Raw genomic sequence first — 18,491 nt, forward strand, 5'->3', positions numbered from 1 at the left:
TGGGAGAGGCCCAGGCAAACTGAGCAACTCCGCCAACTGGCTGAGGCTACCTATTTAAGTGTCTTCAGCTACAGACAAGGAGGACATTCGGGGTGGTGGTTTGGGTCTTCAAAGGGGAAGAAGGCAACCCATGTGGAAATAGAAAAGCAAATGTTTGGTAAATAGAACTTTGATAAGAGTGGGCTTAGCAAGGATCTTCCCAATCCACCAGAACCAAGAGTTATCTATGGTGATTGCCTGTCCTGGGGACAGGCCTTTATTTTAAATTTCTTTTAAGCAGTTAGGGGGGAAAGGTCGAATGTTCTTGCTGAGTCTGAGCCTATATTTCTTCAGCTTGAAGTAGTCCACATTACCAGAGTGGTGCGTCTTGGGGTGGCCTGCCCTGAACCCCCTCAAGGGACTATCCCAATGAAAATCCAAGTTATTTTGTATATATCAACAAATTGATTCTAAAGTTTTAAGGAGAGGTAAAAGACACAGAATAGCCAACACAATATGAAGGAGAAGAACAAAGTTGGAGAACTGACACTACCTGATGTCAAGACTTACTAGGAAGCTACAGTAATCAAGATAGTGTGATTGTGGCAAAAGAATAAACAAACAGATCAATGGAACAGAATATAAAGCCCAGAAATAGACCCACATAAATATGGTCAACTGATCTTTGACAAAGGAGCAAAGGCAATACAATGGAGCAAAGATAAACTTTTCAACAAATAGTGCTGGAAAGACTGGACAACCACGTGTAAAAAATTAGTCTAGATATAGACCTTATACCCTTCACAAAAACTATCTCAAAATGGATCACAGACCTAAATTCAAAGAACAAAGCCATAAAGCTCCTAGAAGATAACACAGAAGAAACTTAGATGGCCTTGGGTTTGACTATAACTTCTTAGATACAACACCAACACATGATCCATGAAGGAAACAGTGGATAAGGTGGACTTCATTAAAATAAGAAGGGGCCGGCCCAGTGGCACAGTGGTTAAGTTTGCACGTTCCACTTTGGTGGCCCAGGGTTCGCCGCTTCGGATCCTGGGTGTGGACATGGCACCGCTTGACAAGCCATGCAGTGGTAGGCATCCCACATATAAAGTAGAGGAAGATGGGCATGGATGTTAGCCCAGGGGCAGTCTTCTTCAGCAAAAAGAGGAGGATTGGTAGCAGATGTTAGCTCAGGGCTAATCTTCCCCCAAAAAAATAAAATAAGAAACTTCTACTTTGCAAAAGACAATGTCAAGAGAATGAGAAGACAAACCACAGACTGGGAGAAATATTTGCAAAAGAACATCCGTTAAAGGACAATTATCCACAATATGCAAAGAACTCTTAAAACTCAACAATAAGAAAACTAACAACCTGATTAAAACGTGGGTCAAAGACTTTAACAGACACCTCACCAAAGAAGATAAACAGCAAATAAGCATGTGAAAAGATGCTCCACATCCTCTGTCATTAGGGAAATGCAAATTAAAAGAACAATGAGATACTACCACACGCCTATTAGAATGGCCAAAGTCTGGAACACTGACAACACCAAATGCTGGTGAGGATGTGTTGCAACAGGAACTCTCATTTACTGGGAATGCAAAATGGTACAGTCACATTGGAAGACAATTTGGTGGTTTCTTGCAAAACTAAACATACTTGTCATACAGTCCAGCAATCATGCTCCTTGGTATTTACCCAAAGGAGCTGAAAACTTTTTTCCACACAAAAGCCTGCAACAGATGTTTTTTTTTTCCTTTTTTTGAGGAAGATTAGCCCTAAGCTAATATCTGCCGCTAATCCTCCTCTTTTTGCTGAGGGAGATTGGCCCTGAGCTAACACCCATGCCCATCTTCCTCTATTTTATATGTGGAGTGCCTGCCACAGGATGGCTTAATAAGCGGTGAGTAGGTCTGCACCCGGAATCTGAACTTGCGAACCCCGGGCCGCTGAAGCGGAACGTGCGAACCTAACCACTGCACCACCTGGCTGGCCTCACACAGATGTTTATAACAGCTTTATTTACGATTGCCAAAACTTGGAAGCAATGGAGATGTCTTTCAGTAGATGAATGGGTAAATAATCTGTGGCACATCCAGACAACGGAATATTATTCAGCACTAAAAAGAAATGAGCTATTAAGCCATGATGAGTCATAGAGGCACCTTAAATGCATATTACTAAGTGAAAGAAGCCAATCTGAAAAGGCTGCATACTGTATGACTCCAACTATATGACATTCTGAAAAAAGCAAAACTGTGGAGACATTAAAAGGATTAGGGATCACCAGGGGTTGGGGGGTGGGGAATGAATAGATGGAGCACAGAGGCTTTTTGAAAGGGCAAGAAAATACTCTGTGTGATACAATAAAGATGGATAGATGTGATTATACGTTTGTCCAACCCTACAGAATGTACAACACCAAGAGTGACCCCTAAGGTAAACTATGAACTTCTGGTGATTAGGATGTGTCAATGTCGGTTCATCAGTTGTAACAAATGTACTACTCTGGTGGAGATGTTGATAATGGGGAGGCTATACATTTGGGAGGGCAGGGGTATTTGGGAAATCTCAATAATTTTGTTCCCTAGTTGAAAAAATTTGTTCCTTACTCTTAATTTTGTTGTGAACCTAAAACTTCTCTAAAAAATAAAGTCTCAGAAAAAAAAACAGAAGGGGGACAATGATTTGGGAAAGGATCAGAGCCTACCGCTTCTCCCTAGCTGAAAAGATGAGAAGAGATAGGGGAGGTAAATTAGTGAACATGGGAATGTTTCTAAAGCATGGGCAAGAATAGTTACAAAAGATTGATGTACTCTGAAAGCAAAAAAAAAAAACAACAGAAGATGTCTAAGAGAAAAAGTTTTTTTACCCAATTAGATATAAGCAAAGCTTATCAGGAACTACGCTTGCACTCACTCTTATATATATTATAGAATAACTGATGAGGCAGAAAATGAAGTTTTCCAGCAAATGGAACTGCCAGCCTCTTTTCTGCCTAGAACTGATGAGGATTTTAGGCTGGTTAATTTTAAAACTGCAGATGAGAAGCAGGCTCCAAGGAGTGGAATTTACTTGCCTTTTGTTGGGAGGCATTTGCGTTTGTCAGGGGAACCTCCATCTGTGGAGATGCCTCCCTCTCTGTGCCAGGGGGAAGGGGGATGGCCTTGTCTCTGGAAACTCTTAATGGGTAGGGCAAGAACTTAAGTTGGTTACTGTCTGGCAACCTCATGTAACTGATTTAGGGTGGTGGCTTCTGGCCTTTACTTAATCTGATTTGATTCTTATCTAAAAGTTGTGGGACCACCCAATGCCAGACCCCACCTGCACTGATACCATTTTAACTTTTTTTACATGTTCTTTCCTTTGTCTTGTAAAGAGATGGCTCACATACCTATGCCTTAAAATTAGCCTTACTCTCCACTCATGTTTGCAGCAGAAGCGGCAGCAGCAACATGCCGGCAGCAGCTCTGCCTGCCCATGGGTCCTGTCCCCATGCCAGTGGCGGCAGCAGCAGCTCCCCATGCCAGCAGCATCTCTGACTGCCCGTGGGTCCTGTCCCCACGCAGCAGCTCTGCCTGCCCCTGGGTCCTGTCCCCATGCTATTCCATGCTATTCTCTAAATAAAAGAGCACTACTGCCAGACCTTGAGAGTCCAAGAAATCTTTCTTTCGACTCCTCGGCTCACCGACCCCGCATCAGGACAACATAGCAAGGGCCCTTGAAGCAATCTATGTGTAGCTAAGAGTCATTTGAGTGGCTCCTTTAATTATGCAATACAAGCTGAGGATACTTATGCATAAAGATGAGAGAGTGAAGCTAGGTCACATACTCTGTCCACCAATATCTAATTAAATAACAACAAAGGTATTTATTTTAAAACAGCAAAACTTTGTCAGTAACAATCATGTTAGGAAAGGGACACAACCTCATGAGACAAACCAGAAAAAGGGGATGGCCAACTACACGAATAGAAGATTCTCCTGAGGCATAGTGTGGCTCTACTCGCATCTACCAGAAGCAGTCCTTGAAAGTTAAAAGCAAATCATAAGAGTTCTCACAAATAATCCAAAATTGAGAAAGAAGTGGATTGAGAGTATATCTTTATTTTTTTCTCTTCTGCCTAGGGAAGTGGAAATAGTTGCTAGAGAGAGAGATGGATGATAAGAGAAATGAAAGAGAATTGGGCTGCTTCTTGCTGGTCAATGCTTAGGCTCCAGGGCCCTACACTGAATTGAGGGAGTGACCGTGGTAGTTTCCACGATAATAGGATTACGAGCCTGGCAAGTATCAAGGAGTACATTAAAAGTAGATTACATAAACCTACAAAATCCCACCAGAGTACGTGTCCTTTACCACTAGGCTACACTGCCTCACCTTAGCGTCCCTGGTCATAGTAGTTGACTCAGGGATGGACTCAGGGTGGGTCAATCAGAATTGATCTCTGGGATTTCTCTGCTGCAACTAGCAGGGAACTCTTGCATTTTTGAAAGAAAGGACCATCATCCTTGAACATAGTTGCTACCTGAGTGTTTTAGGAAAGAATGAAGAGAGAAAAGTAGACCTAAGTTCTGTTTTTGATAAGGAGTGAGAAGACATCATGACAACCTCACTAGAACCGTTGGTCCAGTCCTTTGTAATGCCCATCCTACTCAGTTATGTGAGCCTAAACAATTCCCCACTTTTTTATTTTGTATTTTTTGCTTAAGTTGGTTAGACTTTGAATTGTTTCTGTTGCTTTGGATCATAAGATTAATACATGGTAACTTATATTCCAACTAGCATGAGAGTTCCAATTTTCCTGAATCTTTGGGAAATATTAACATTTAAATTGGGGCTGGCCTGGTGGCGCAGCGGTTAAGTTCACACATTCCACTTCAGCGGCCCGTGGTTTGCTGGTTCGGATCACAGGTGCGGACATGGCACCGCTTGGCATGCCATGCTGTGGTAGGCATCTCACAAACAAAGTAGAGGAAGATGGGCATGGATGTCAGCTCAGGGCCAGTCTTCCTCAGCAAAAAGAGGAGGATTGGCAGTAGTTAGCTCAGGGCTAATCTTCCTAAAAAAAACCCAAAAAACAAAAAAACCAGGTAAATTAGAAGAAAAGAGCATCAGATATGGGAGAAAGCCAAGAAGAATACATTCTGGAAAAGTACTTTTATACATAACTCAACATAACTCGGCTCAATTGCTGCCAGTAGGATTTTAAAAAATAAAAGCATAGACACCAAGTAGAAAATTAATTCCACAGAAGAACATCTAACAGAGCTCTGAACAAATAGAAGAAAGCAGAGTTAAGGAATGAAATTTAACCTGCTGATTTTTCCTTTTCTATTATAGCAGAGGAAAGAAAAGAAGAACCGTTTTAAGAAAGAAATTCAGTAAGCAGCTTTCTAAAAACCCTTTTTTCTATAGCTGAAATTGCTAGAATTTCAAATGACCACAATATCTTTCCCTGTGTTCTGGAAGAACACTGCTATATTCTCGGCACAGAGGCTTTTGATTACAGTTCCTGGATTAAAAGCATCCATTGAGAGAGAGCTCCGAATTTCAAATAGTGCTTTAATTAAAGCACATCTGTGTAAACCAATAATGGATTTTCAGTATGTAGGGTCTGAATCTTAAGAACTAGAAGTAGATAAAAGAAATGCCTTTTTGCTATATATGAAAAAGTCACTTTCACTGTATATATTTCTTTTTTTCTTTTTTTTTTTTTTGAGGAAGATTAGCCCTGAGCTAACATCTGCCACCAATGTTCCTCTTTTTGCTGAGGAAGATTGGCCCTGAGCTAACATCCGTGCCCATCTTCCTCTACTTTATATGTGGGATGCCTGTCACAGCATGGCTTGACAAGCGGTGCATAGGTCCACACCCGGGATCCGAACAGGTGAACCCTGGGCTGCCGAAGTGGAAGGTGTGAACTTAACTGCTGTGCCACCCGGCTGGTCCCTCACTGTATATATTTCTGAAAAAAAAAAATCTCATCCTTAAGTTTATATTTTTCAAAAATGAAACTAAAAAAATATATAGGATGGTATTTTTACATGTTTCTAACTTTGTATTATAGATAATGAAGTTTGGTGTCTAACATGGTACATTTGTTTGCTTAATATTTTTCCTAGAAAGTTTTTATCTTGGAAAAGAAGAAGATTTGAAAGTTTCTCATAGAAGAGAAGCAATGGAAACAGGCTACTGATTAACAGGTTTGGATGACTAAGGAAATGGCATTTTACCATTGTAGTAAAAAATAGGAAGAAGATAGCAAGTCAAAGCATTTTAGGTAGGTAAGGCTAAGACATTTTAGTGTTTGAATTTGAAGTAATCGTAAGACATCCATGGTAGAAGATAGTTGGAGAGAAGGGATTGGAGCTCAGGAATGACTACAAAACTGGTAACACAAAACCAAGAGATATCCATGCAGTGTCAAGAGTTTACCCTCAGGAAGGGATGTGGTTTCCAAGGGAGAAAGAGTAAAGAAAGCAAGGAGTAGAGAACAGAGAATTAAAGCTTAGTGACTAACCAATAGTAGTAGCCACGGGTCAGCTCTTTTAATGTGGATGGGAGGGACATCAAGGAACCATAGAACGGGTTTTAAAAATACGTTGCTTGAGGGGCTGGCCCGGTGGCACAGCAGTTAAGTTCGCACGTTCCACTTCAGCAGCCGGAGGTTTGCCAGTTCAGATTCCGGGGGTGGACCTATGCACCGCATGTCAAGCTGTGTTGTGGCAGGCGTCCCACGTATAAAGTAGAAGATGGGCACAGATGTTAGCTCAGGGCCAGACTTCCTCAGCAAAAAAAACAAAAAAAAAGAGGAGGATTGGTGGCAGATGTTAACTCAGGGCTAACTGACCTCAAAAAAATAAGTAAAATAAAAAATTTAAAAAAAAGAATATGTTGCTTGAAAAGAAACTATGCTGCTCAGAGTGTAAAAAGAATTAAAGCCCAAGAAGAGAGCATTGGATTTAGGATTTTAGGATGTCATTGGTGACCTTCAGGAATGCACAAAAAGGACCTAAGGAGGCATTAGCTGGCAGCAATATGTATAAATTGTCTTTGCCTTTGTATTTATTCGTTGTCCCTGTCTCAAGCTGGGTCCTAAAAGAGGAAAACTACGAAGACAATGACAAGATTCTGAAGAATTAACCCACCATGAGGGACTCAACGCTCCAGGCAAGCCTTGAGTCTGGCCTGGACACTGAGAGCTCCTGGCTAGATGAAGATAGAATACCTTCCTTTCTTTTTCTTTCCTTCCTTCCATAGTTCTTTTTAAAATCTTTTTGTTTGTTTGTTTTTTAGGCATTAAGAAGCTTTTAAATTTCCCTGCTTTCTCGAGTGTTTTGACAGGGAGTGGTGCTGACTGGAAAATATCTAGAGCACAATAGATTAAAGGGCAGTGGTTTGCTAGGCTTCAGTCAGAGAACACGTCCTTTCTAGTAGTGGCTCTGGACCACTGTCCTGAAGAGTCTAATTAGTTTGCTTCTCCGACCTTGATTGCTACCTTTAAAAGAGGCTTTGAACCCTGTTCAGTCTCCTAAACATGCCAAGCCCTGCTTTCTTGGTCTAGGTCTAGTCAGCGATCTTGCCCTGCCCAGACCTCTTGCTGTCTGACCACACTGCTTAGCTAAACCCATTTGTGCCACACCCAGCTGCTTATGCCTCCTTTGGAAAGGCCCTTCAAAGCACCAGCTCCTTACACAAATGGAAAGACATTAAAGATTCTTGATGGAGTGAAGACCAAGGATGTAAGGAATCAAGGGCGGAGGGGTTGGACTTGGAAATGGTAAGTGTAGAAATAGAGATGTGTGGCTAGAAGGGGTGGAGTTGGAGTAAGAAAGGTTAAACTTGATAGTCCTCATCCTTTCTATGAAGTAGGATGCAAATCCTTTTCCAAGAGGGAGTGTGAATTACATAGTATGTGAATTATGTCTCAGTGAAGCTGTTAAAAAAAGAAGTGAATGTAAGAGATGGACTAGGATTTGAAAAGTATTGAGTTTAAAAGTCATGTTCACATTAGTATGACACTGCCTAGCTATGGGTTCCCTTAATGATCTTTCTAATCAGAGTGATTGCAATTGCCTATATGTTCCTCTCCTCCTTTCTCATTGAAATATTAGGTTCTCCAAAAGTTTCCACAGTACCTGTGCAACTTTCTAGCAGTCATTCCAGAGAAGGAACAAATGGAGCATAACCTTGTTTTCTAATCAAGTGCAAACATGATGGATATACTAAGTATTCTAATGTAAAAATAATATTTATATAGGATGTTTTAGGCTGTACATAACAGACTATGCAACCAGCAGTGGCCTAAATAATAAAAACATATAATTATGTCATACAGCAAAGATAGTTTCAGGATGGTAGGGCAACAAAGTGTGGGCTTTCTCCTGATGGGCACACGTTGGTTACAATAGCTCCTAATTTTTCCTCACCAGAAAACATAAAGGAAAGCAGGAAGGAGGGGAAGAAAAAAGCCATTCTCCTCACTTTCTACTTTTCTTTTACAAGGGAGGAAAATCTTTTTAGGAAGCTAACAAGCAAACTTCCTGTTATATCTCAGTGGCCCAAAATGGGTCACATTGCAAACTCCTAGCTTCAAGGGAGGCTGGGAAAGTGAAGAACTGGCTTTTTAGGCTTAAAGAAAGAACTGCAAGAAAGGACGGGACTGGAAATGGCTTTTGGGTGGCAGCCAAACGGTCTGCTACATTATTCACTGGGAAAAAGGATAATAAAACTAAGAAATATTTGCCTGAGGAACTTCTGATATGAGCAGATTTTAGTTAACTAAGGTGGGGCTCGAAAGCTGAGGACTAAGATTTGAGATGGAAAAATAGCACGCTTGAACAGCAAACAAAACTTCCAAAACCAGAACTTGAGCATATGAAAATATATTATGAAAATAAATCTGATTAAGATAGCTTTGTGTTTTGGATTCCACTGAGTTTGAGAGGACTATCGATTTCTTGTAGTGCTAACTTTTCCTAGAATTCTCCTGTACCACCTCCAGAGTAGAGGTCTAGGGGGCCAAGAGCCTGGATGTTTCCGTCTCAAACAAGTTAGCAGAGAGTCTTTCGAACAACCACTCCTAATAATGGTATTTATTTTTCTTTCCATCTTAATTTTGAATTGAGTCACGTTTAGCATCTCTATACTTCCCAAAGAGGTTTTAAGTAAAACACTACAGATCCTAAATATGGTACTAGAGGATGACGAGAAGTGCTGACATTTGGAGAAATGTTACCCAATTCTTAGAACTTGGATCCCTGCAAAAGTCGAAAATAGAAAAACAAACAACTGTTTTTCGTTCAGACTGTGACCAAGTCATATGTTGTGAAGGTAACTTCTCGATTACTAATTAGTAACTTCTAAACTCAAAGAACATCTTTTGCTTGTTTTTTTATCATACAAAATGAGAAAAGGAAACACAGTGGGTTTTTTTTCAGTGTTATTAATAAATGGAGATATTGTTCACACATTCTAGCTTTAACAACTTTGACTATATTGACCCTTGGATTTTTTTTTTTTTTTTTTTGAGGAAGATTAGCCCTGAGCTAACATCTGCTGCCAATCCTCCTCTTTTTCTGGGGAAGACTGGCCCTGAGCTAACATCCTTGCCCATCTACCTCTACTTTATATGTGGGATGTCTGCCACAGTGTGGCTTGACAAGCCGTGCATAGGTCCGTACCCGGGATCCAAACCACCGAACCCTGGACCACCGAAGTGGAACATGCGAACTTAACTGCTGTGCCACCGGGTCGGCCCCCTGGATTTTTATTTTTAAAAAAGGAAATACAGAACTGATTAAAAAAGAGCACTATGTGCACTATTATGAGAGTCTATAGTATAGAATAAAGAAGTTACTTAGACACATTCAAAATTGAGGCTGCAATTTCTGTGTCCTTTCCACTGTATCATGGCTGACTCCCTCTGCGGATAAATAGGAAACATTACTACCAAATTCTATTTATAATTAAGAATATTCTCCCCAAAGATTGTACGCAGAAGACATTAAATAAGAAAACTGATTCACGATTAAGAGTCTATGGGGACCTACACAGAACCCCAGAATTGGTATGAAGATTGTTTCAAGCTGAAGACATTTGAGATTCAACAGATGCAGAAAGAAGTCACCTTTGGATCTTCCTTTATTAAAAGCAGAAACTTTTGAGAAATGAGGTTGCCATAAATTCCCTCTTCTGGCAGCTTTTACTCCCAGGAAGGAAGCCAAGAATAAACCTACCATAAATCCCCTCTCTGGGGAGTTTTATAGTCTTGACAAGAAGGACCACCAGTACCTGCACAGACAAACGTTATCACAAACTTCTTCTCTCTGCCTTGTTCTCCTAAAATCCATTTGTCTCTCTTAAAGAACTTTAGTTACTCTTCCCATAGAAGGTTTTTCTCCCCTCTCCTTTGGCCTTAGTAGGTTAGGTATATAAGCCTCTAACTTTAACCATTTAATGAGCTAGCTGCTTCTTTTGTTAGTACCCTCATGCATACAAATGAGCCATTTTTCTCTTGTTAATCTGTCTTTTGCCATTTTAATTTTCAGGCCCCCAATTACTATACACCAGAGGGTAGAGGAAGAGTATTTTTTCCTCCCCACAAGTCTGTCAGTTTTCACAAGTGCTGCTGTTAGCATTTTTGGTGGGACAATTCATTGCATGGGACTATCCCGTAAGTTCAGGACATTAAGTGTCCCTGGCCACTTAGTGCTCACTACCAGTAATGCTCACACACCCCACTCCCTCCATCTCACAGCGTGTCAACCAAAAATACCCCACATATATCCTAAGTAGGATTGGCAGATAAAATACAATTAGCCTAGTTAAATTAGATTTTCAGATTGTTTCAGAATAATTTTTCATATATTTCAAATATTACATGGGACACACTTATACTAAAAAATAATTTGTTGTTTGTCTGAAATTCCAATTTAACTGGGCTTCTTGTATTTTTTCAATAGACTTTATTCTTTTAGAGCAATTTTAGGTACACAACAAAATTGAGTGAAAGGTACAGAGTTTTCACATCTACCCTCTTCCCCTACACATATGTGGCTTCCCCCGTTATCAATATCTCCTACTAGAAAGGTACAGTTCTTACAATTGATGCACCTACACTGACACATCATTATCACCCAAGACCATAGTTTTCATCAGGGTTTACTCTTGGTATCATATAGAGTGGTTTCATGGCTCTAAAAATCCTCTGTGCTCCAGGTTTCTGTATTTTTATATGCTAAATTTGGCAACCGTGACCCAAACGCTCGCAAAAGAGATGGTACCACCCTTCCTGAGCACTACCTCCTCTCAGAAGGAGACTTGCCAACTTGCTGAGCAATCTAGAGTTCGTAATATTGCCATAATTCATTCATTCAGCAAATATTGATTTGCAACATTTTAAAGTGTTTACCAAGTATCTTATTCACTGGATGTTGTAAAACACAAAAATAAGTAAGACGTAATCGCTAACCTCCAAGGACTGTCAAATGCTGGCTCCCGCAAATTACCTAAACAGCCTGTTGATAAAGCAAAGCTGAGTTTATTTTTCAGTGCAGTGAGAGAGAACACTACCGCAACAGCAACAGAGTCTTAAAAGTATCTCAGAGAGAGAAGGGCAAAGTTGGGATATTTATTGAGATTTTGAATTTGATTTAAGGCACATCTTTTAATTCCAGTTGGGAGGGAGCCTTGTGGATTAGGATTGGGTATGGATCCTTGTATGGATTATGTGGATGTCATAGTTTAGAATTGCTGGACCCAGTAAGGTGAGAATTTTGTGGCAAGTCTCAGGATGTAAACTGTTGTTTGATACCTTCTATTGAAGAGTTGATGGTTGTCCCAGGAAATTCCACTGTTTGATGTTCTCCTTTAGATCAAAATAGTTAATCCTTGTTTGCGTTTTCCTGGGAAAATCAACAATTATCCTGGACAATTATGCCCAGGGGCCAGCTCAGTGGCACAGCGGTTAAGTTCACACGTTCTGCTTTGGTGGCCTGGGGTTTGCCAGTTCGGATCCTGAGTGTGAACCTATGCGCCAATTGTCAGGCCATGCTGTGGCAGGCATCCCACGTAAAATAGAGGAAGATGGACATGGATATTAACTCAGGGCCAGTCTTCCTTAGCAAAAATAGAGGGGGATTGACAGCAGATGTTAGCTCAGGGCTAATCCTCCTCAAAAAAAAAAAAAAATTTTGCCCAGAATTTTACTGAGGCACACTCCTACTTTTCACAATTCCATAACCCAGACCTCAAAGATTATCTATTTACTTACTGTTTTAGTTCAGAAAGACTATGTTTCCCAAAGAGAATTTATAATTTTATCAAAGTAAAGTTCATTAGCTAGGATGTGATTTATCCTGAGGAGAAAAAACTTTACTTCTGACAGACTATAGGCTGTTCAAAACTTTGCCAGGCCAGGAACTAAGACACAATTAAGAAGATTCTTGGGTGGCACTGGCTTTTTCAGGCAATAGATTACTAACTCTTCTGAAATAAAAATATCTTTGAACAGTGTTTGTTAAAAGCAGCTATATGACTTAACTAAGTCCTTGGTAAGGAAACCTCTTCTTTGGGAACCTAAACATGAACATGCATTTTTTTGAGTTAAAATGAGCCCTTCAACAGCCTCCCACTGTGGTTTATCTAACAACAGTAGTCATAGCTGCTAAACTAGTAGAGACATTGGCGACTTGTTTTGGGGGCCTCCTGTATTTATTTATTTATTTATTTATTGGTGAAGAAGATTGGCCCTGAGCTAAAATCTGTTGCCAATCTTCCTCTTTGTGCTTGAGAAAGATTGTTGCTGAACTAACATCTATGCCAATCTTCCTCTCTTTTGTACGTAGGAGGCATGCTGCTACAACATGGCTTGATGAGCAGTGTGTAGGTCTGTGCCTGGGATCCAATCCCGTGAACCCTGGGCCACAGAAGTGGAATGTGTGAACTTAACCACTATGCCACTGGGCCAGCCCCTGAGGCCTCCGTTAAATTTGATGTTTCTTCAAGCTGTATAATCTTTGATTCTCCCTGAAAACACACCACATCTCTTAGTAAATAAGCTTACCTCCTATGAAATCCTATTACTTTCTCTGTTACATATTTCTGATCATTCTTATAATATGTTAAATCCTGCTACTTCCCTTCCATTACCTGAAGAAGCAGAAACTCATGATAGTCTAACCTCTGTTTGTGAAATCTGTGTCCTGAATTCTTTCAGGGACACAGAAATGTCCTTTAGAACATGCAGACTTAACCTTGTTTTTAATGGGTTATATTTTAAAACTAAAATAGAAAAATATCAGGTAAAATACACTTAAAGAAAAACACCTCCTTTCATCCCTAGAATATAACCCTTTGTCAGAAGGAAAAATCTGCTCAAATGGGAGAACTCACTGTGCTCACTAGAGCTTGTTAGCTAAATAAGAGCCTTAACATTTACAGGGGTAGCAGATGTGCTTTTAGGGTAGTCCGTGAAGTTAAAGTGCCCTGGAGACAGAGTTCTTGACCTCAGAAGGAGCCCAGTTAAGAATGGTCAGCAGTCAGCCCTGTGGCCGAGTGGTTAAGTTCGCGCACTTGGCTTCGGCGGCCCAGGTTTTGCCAGCTCAGATCCTGGGTGCAGACATGGCAGCGCTCATCAGGCCACGCTAAGGTGGCATCCCACATGCCACAACTAGAAGGACCCACAACTAAAAATACACAACTATGCACAGGGGGCCTGTGGGGAGAAGAAGGAAAAATAAAATCTTAAAAAAAAAAGAAAGAATGGTCAGCAAATTAACGAATTTTGAATGTTCTGTTTCCTAAGGAGGTAGCTATTCTAAAAGTAGGCGCTCATACAAGAGGCTTAAGGAAATGCTCTGGCACTCAACTAAGATCCTCTCCTTTATGATGCCTCAAAAAACGAAGTCTCTGGAGAGCCTCAAAGAATCTATTACAGAATGTCTGCATTCAACAGAGCTTACAATGTAGCCATGAGAGAGAAGCATGTAAGTTAGTAAATGCAATAAGGAATATAAGTTTACCATGGCGGAAGTTGTGTGTAGTGCAGTCTGTAAGGAGGTGCAATATAGAGGAAATGGTCAGTGCTTAAACGGGGAAGGAGAGGAGTAACGGATCTGAAACAGTTTCTTAGAGGAAGGTACCCTTGAGGAAAGTCTTTGATAGATGAGGGTGAGAAGGGAAAAGAGTGCTTTCCAGGCAAAGTGAGCAGCTCAAGCAAAGGTTATGAAACAGCGTGGCCAGTCCAGGGACTTGCAAACATTTTGGGTGGCTAGAGCAGTTGGGTGACAAATAAGAGACGATATGTTTATTGTGCAAAATGTGTGTACCTTGACCCTTGCCCCAAATGTAGCAATTTAGAGGAAAGGAAGTAATTTGGTAAAAGCATAATTCTTGATTAATAAATAGAGTATTTTACATGAAAAACTTATGTTTTTACGATTATAAATACAGTATATCTTGATCCTGATAAATAACCTTATTTATTTATTTATTTTATTTTATTTTTTTTCTGCTTTATTTCCCCAAAACCCCCCTGTACACAGTTGTATATCTTAGTTGCAGGTCCTTCTAGTTGTGGCCCTATTTATTTTTTAACTGACCTAAGATTTAGCTTAAGAAAAGAATTATGCCACATGTTCAATTCTAGTGATACACTTTCTCCCACCGTAATCTCATTGATGCAAGTTTTTGAAAGCTCTTTCTGGATAAGGGTACATTTGTGCAAATGTTTCCACTTTTAACCAGATGTTATTCAACTGGAAAAGGAGTCATTTTTTTTTTGAGGAAGATTTAGCCCTCAGCTAACTACTGCCAGTCCTCCTCTTTTTGCTGAGGAAGCCTGGCCCTGAGCTAACATCCGTGCCCATCTTCCTCTACTTTATATGTGGGACGCCTACCACAGCATGGCGTGCCAAGCGGTGCCATGTCCACACCTGGGATCCGAACCAGTGAACCCCAGGCCGCCGAGAAGTGGAACGTGAGAACTTAACCGCTGCGCCACCGGGCCGGCCCCTGAAGTCATGTTTTGATATTCAAGTGCACAAAGCAATTTATAGACATGTCAATATTCTTACACGTGAATAACAAATATACATTTGTATACATGTCTGTGTGTGCGTGTCTGTCTTTATGTACCCACAAGTACATAAATTTCTATTTTTGTAGTATCCTTTTATAACCTAAAACCAATATTCCATGCTATCACTTAATGGTTTCCTACTTATTATTGTTATCTAGTATTGTTGTTAGTGAACATTGTACACAGAGAGAAGCATTACAGTAAACCAGCTGAACCACAATTCATTGCTCTTACCCAGTAGGTTTTTATTTAGAACATAAGCAATGTAGAACCTACTGATAAACACAGGTACAGGCCATATCCTTGTTTTCTTTTCCTTTTTTTTTTTGGACCTCAAGTTTAGAGGGTTAGGCTAATAATCATACTTCTTTATTCACGGCACATTGCCATCCTTTGTGCAACTTGTCTCCCCATCCCCTCACTTTTTAAAATTTTAGGTAAGGGGAATTTTTTTACGTATGTACTCCCATTCCCTAGGGACTAGATGGAAATAAAGTCCTAGGAATCAGAGACACCAGGGTTTGGATCCTGATTCTTTGCCACTTAATGAGCATGCAATCTTGGGTAAATGATTTAACCTCTCTCAGACTCCATTTTGTTCTGTAAAATGGGAATAATAGTAACGTAATTACCTCATAGGGTTGTTGTGAGAATTGGATTATGCACCTAGTGCTTAGCACAGTACCTGGGACATGGTAAGTGCTCAATACATTTTTGTTACTGTTATAAGACTGTCAGGGGTATAAAATCTTTGAACTTGAGCAAAGAGCAATCCAGGCTAGGATATTTACTGCCAATATGCTACATAAGTTTAAGTAAGTCACTTTGCCAAATTGTTATTCTGTTTCTGTGCCTAAGGAATGGATGTGACATTGCAATTGTTTGTAAATAAGCTTGTGAAAATTTAAAGCACTAAATAAATGTTAATAATTTGTGTCACCTTATTAAAATCTATAGTTGTCTTTATAATCCTGAAGATAAGTATAATTAATATTTTGTATTAATAGTGTGCCTTCCACTCAGTCATTAATAAGACATTTCAAAGATGAACAAAGATAGAGCGTTGAACCTACCCCAGGTTACGGACTTAGTAAGACAGGAGGAGCAGATATTCTGTAACTTACAGCCAATTAGAGAATAAATTTATGTTTCCAAAGAATTTCGTGTTTATTCAAAAACAGTAAATAGTAAGCCCTCAGTGAACCTTACCAGTTGCTCCCTTAGGAAGTGGGTGGTGCTGATAACCAGATCTTCAGTGGGAGCTGATACCATGGGTCTCTAGGCCACTCGAATAACTAGGACCATTCCTCTTGACTTTGATGCCTAATTCTGACATAAAATTTAGTTCCCTCAAAGAGTTTGCAGCAAAGGAGGAAACGTTATGCTGTAAAAGTCATGGAACTCTGGGGTCCTCTAAGGCTCTCTGCTTTGTTTTTTTTTTTTGAGGAAGATTAGCCCTGAGCTAACATCTGCTGCCAATCCTCCTCTTTTTGCTGAGGAAGACTGGCCCTGAGCTAACATCCATGCCCATCTTCCTCTACTTTATATATGGGACGCCTACCACAGCATGGCGTGCCAAGTAGTACCATGTCCGCACCCTGGATCCAAACTGGTGAACCCCAGGCTGCAGAAACAGAACATGTGCACTTAACCACTGTGCCACCAGGCTGGCCCCAGCACTCTGCTTTGACTCTCACTTCTCAAGGCACAAGATTCATCATTGCTGTAGTCTTTTTTAGTTGAAGGGCTGTATAGAGCAGTGACTTAGAGCCTTTGAGCCAGACTGCCTGTGTTTGAATCCTGGCTCTGGCGCTCACTAGCAGTGTCAACTTAACCCCTCAGGGCTTTAGTAGGGATGACAAAAATAGTACCTACCTCATGAAGTAGACCAGCACCTGGACCATACTAAAGGCTCAGTTAATGTCAGCTATTAGTTCTACAGCCGAAACTGTATGCTTAACTGTAATGTAATGGTTCACCTGAAGGGTAAAATTGGAGGGTGAAGTTGGCTCGAATTGAAATAATTTATATGAGCAGTAACCATCAAGATACCAGTGTGAACCACTTCATAGTCACAGAAATAACACCAGTTCCTTTTTCCTCATTGCTAAAATTCCAAAAGTTAGTACAACACAGAGGTGACTGCATGGGCTTTTAAGTCAGTCATGACACTTAACTGTGTGTCTTTGTTATTTTTTAAATAAAATAACCAGGCACATAAGCCCCTTCTGATATTCTTAGTTTTAACTATCATTGTTGCAAATTTAAATGTGGTCAGAATTGGGCCTTCTCGTATAGATTTAGACATATATAGGCAATTCTAGAACAATCCTCTGCCTGGGCCATAGCAGGCACTTATATAAATATTGTTAGATGAATGTCTCTGGGAGTACATTGAATGTTTTCCTTTCCTCTGTGAACCTCACATCTCAGACTCTAAGATTTTTTGCTTTGTTTTACCTTACTATTTCAGGTCAGTTTAGCCGAGGGAGGTTGTTTACGCCATCACTAAGTCTTGCTGTATCTAATCTAGCCTTGATCTGCGTCTGTTAGAAGCAGCTAAAAGAAGCCATAGCCAGTTGGCATTAGCTGAAAAAGTATGAAGGATTGGGGAAACATTTTTAAAGAATATAATGAAAAGAATAGGACATTATTTCCTTGGATTTAAATGCCTTGCGTTATAGTGGAGGTATAGCCCATCACCTTCTTTATGGGCTAACTTGGGCAAAATTTTAGTTAGCATTTTCCCTCATCCGATTTACTCTGCTTAAAGTTCATTATCGTCTTAACAGATTAAAATGAATTTTAATATTAGTCCAAGCAAAATATTATAAGGAAGGCAAACCTTTACTCTACTCTTTCTCAATTGCATTCTGAAGCAAAACAGTTTTACATTGTGAGCTGCTCTCAAATAGTCAAAGCACTGCCATTGGTCATTTAAACAGACAAACAGTCCCTAAAATTGTAATAATAAATTCATAAAAGATTTTAGCAGGAAAAAAATTGCTGTTAATTCCCAAAGGGAAGCAGAGTTGTGTTTACCCATTCATGTACTTACAATAGGTTGTTTATTAAATTCCCCTTTCCTATAGAACAGCCCTTAATCTGAAGTTTATCTTCATTGCAGTAGATCAAGGATGTTGCTGTGGCAACACTTAAGACTTGTGGCACTAGAATGTGGCTGGGTCAGAATACACCAGAATCTGCAGCTCTGGGTATGTCCATAGCTCTTTGTTTATGGAATTTATCATTTTTTAGCTGTATGTAATTTGTTTGGTTATTTGTGTAACTGTCCAGGAGATAGCTTTTAGAACTCCCACGGCCTCGTGTAATATCTTGTTGGAAGGAAGAAGGGGAGGGAGGGAGGGAGGAAGGAATATTAGTATGGAGCTAGAGTCAGAGAAGTGGGCCTAGAAAA

Source organism: Equus przewalskii, chromosome 13 (genome assembly GCF_037783145.1).
Source record: "Equus przewalskii isolate Varuska chromosome 13, EquPr2, whole genome shotgun sequence".
NCBI classification, from domain to species: domain Eukaryota; kingdom Metazoa; phylum Chordata; class Mammalia; order Perissodactyla; family Equidae; genus Equus; species Equus przewalskii.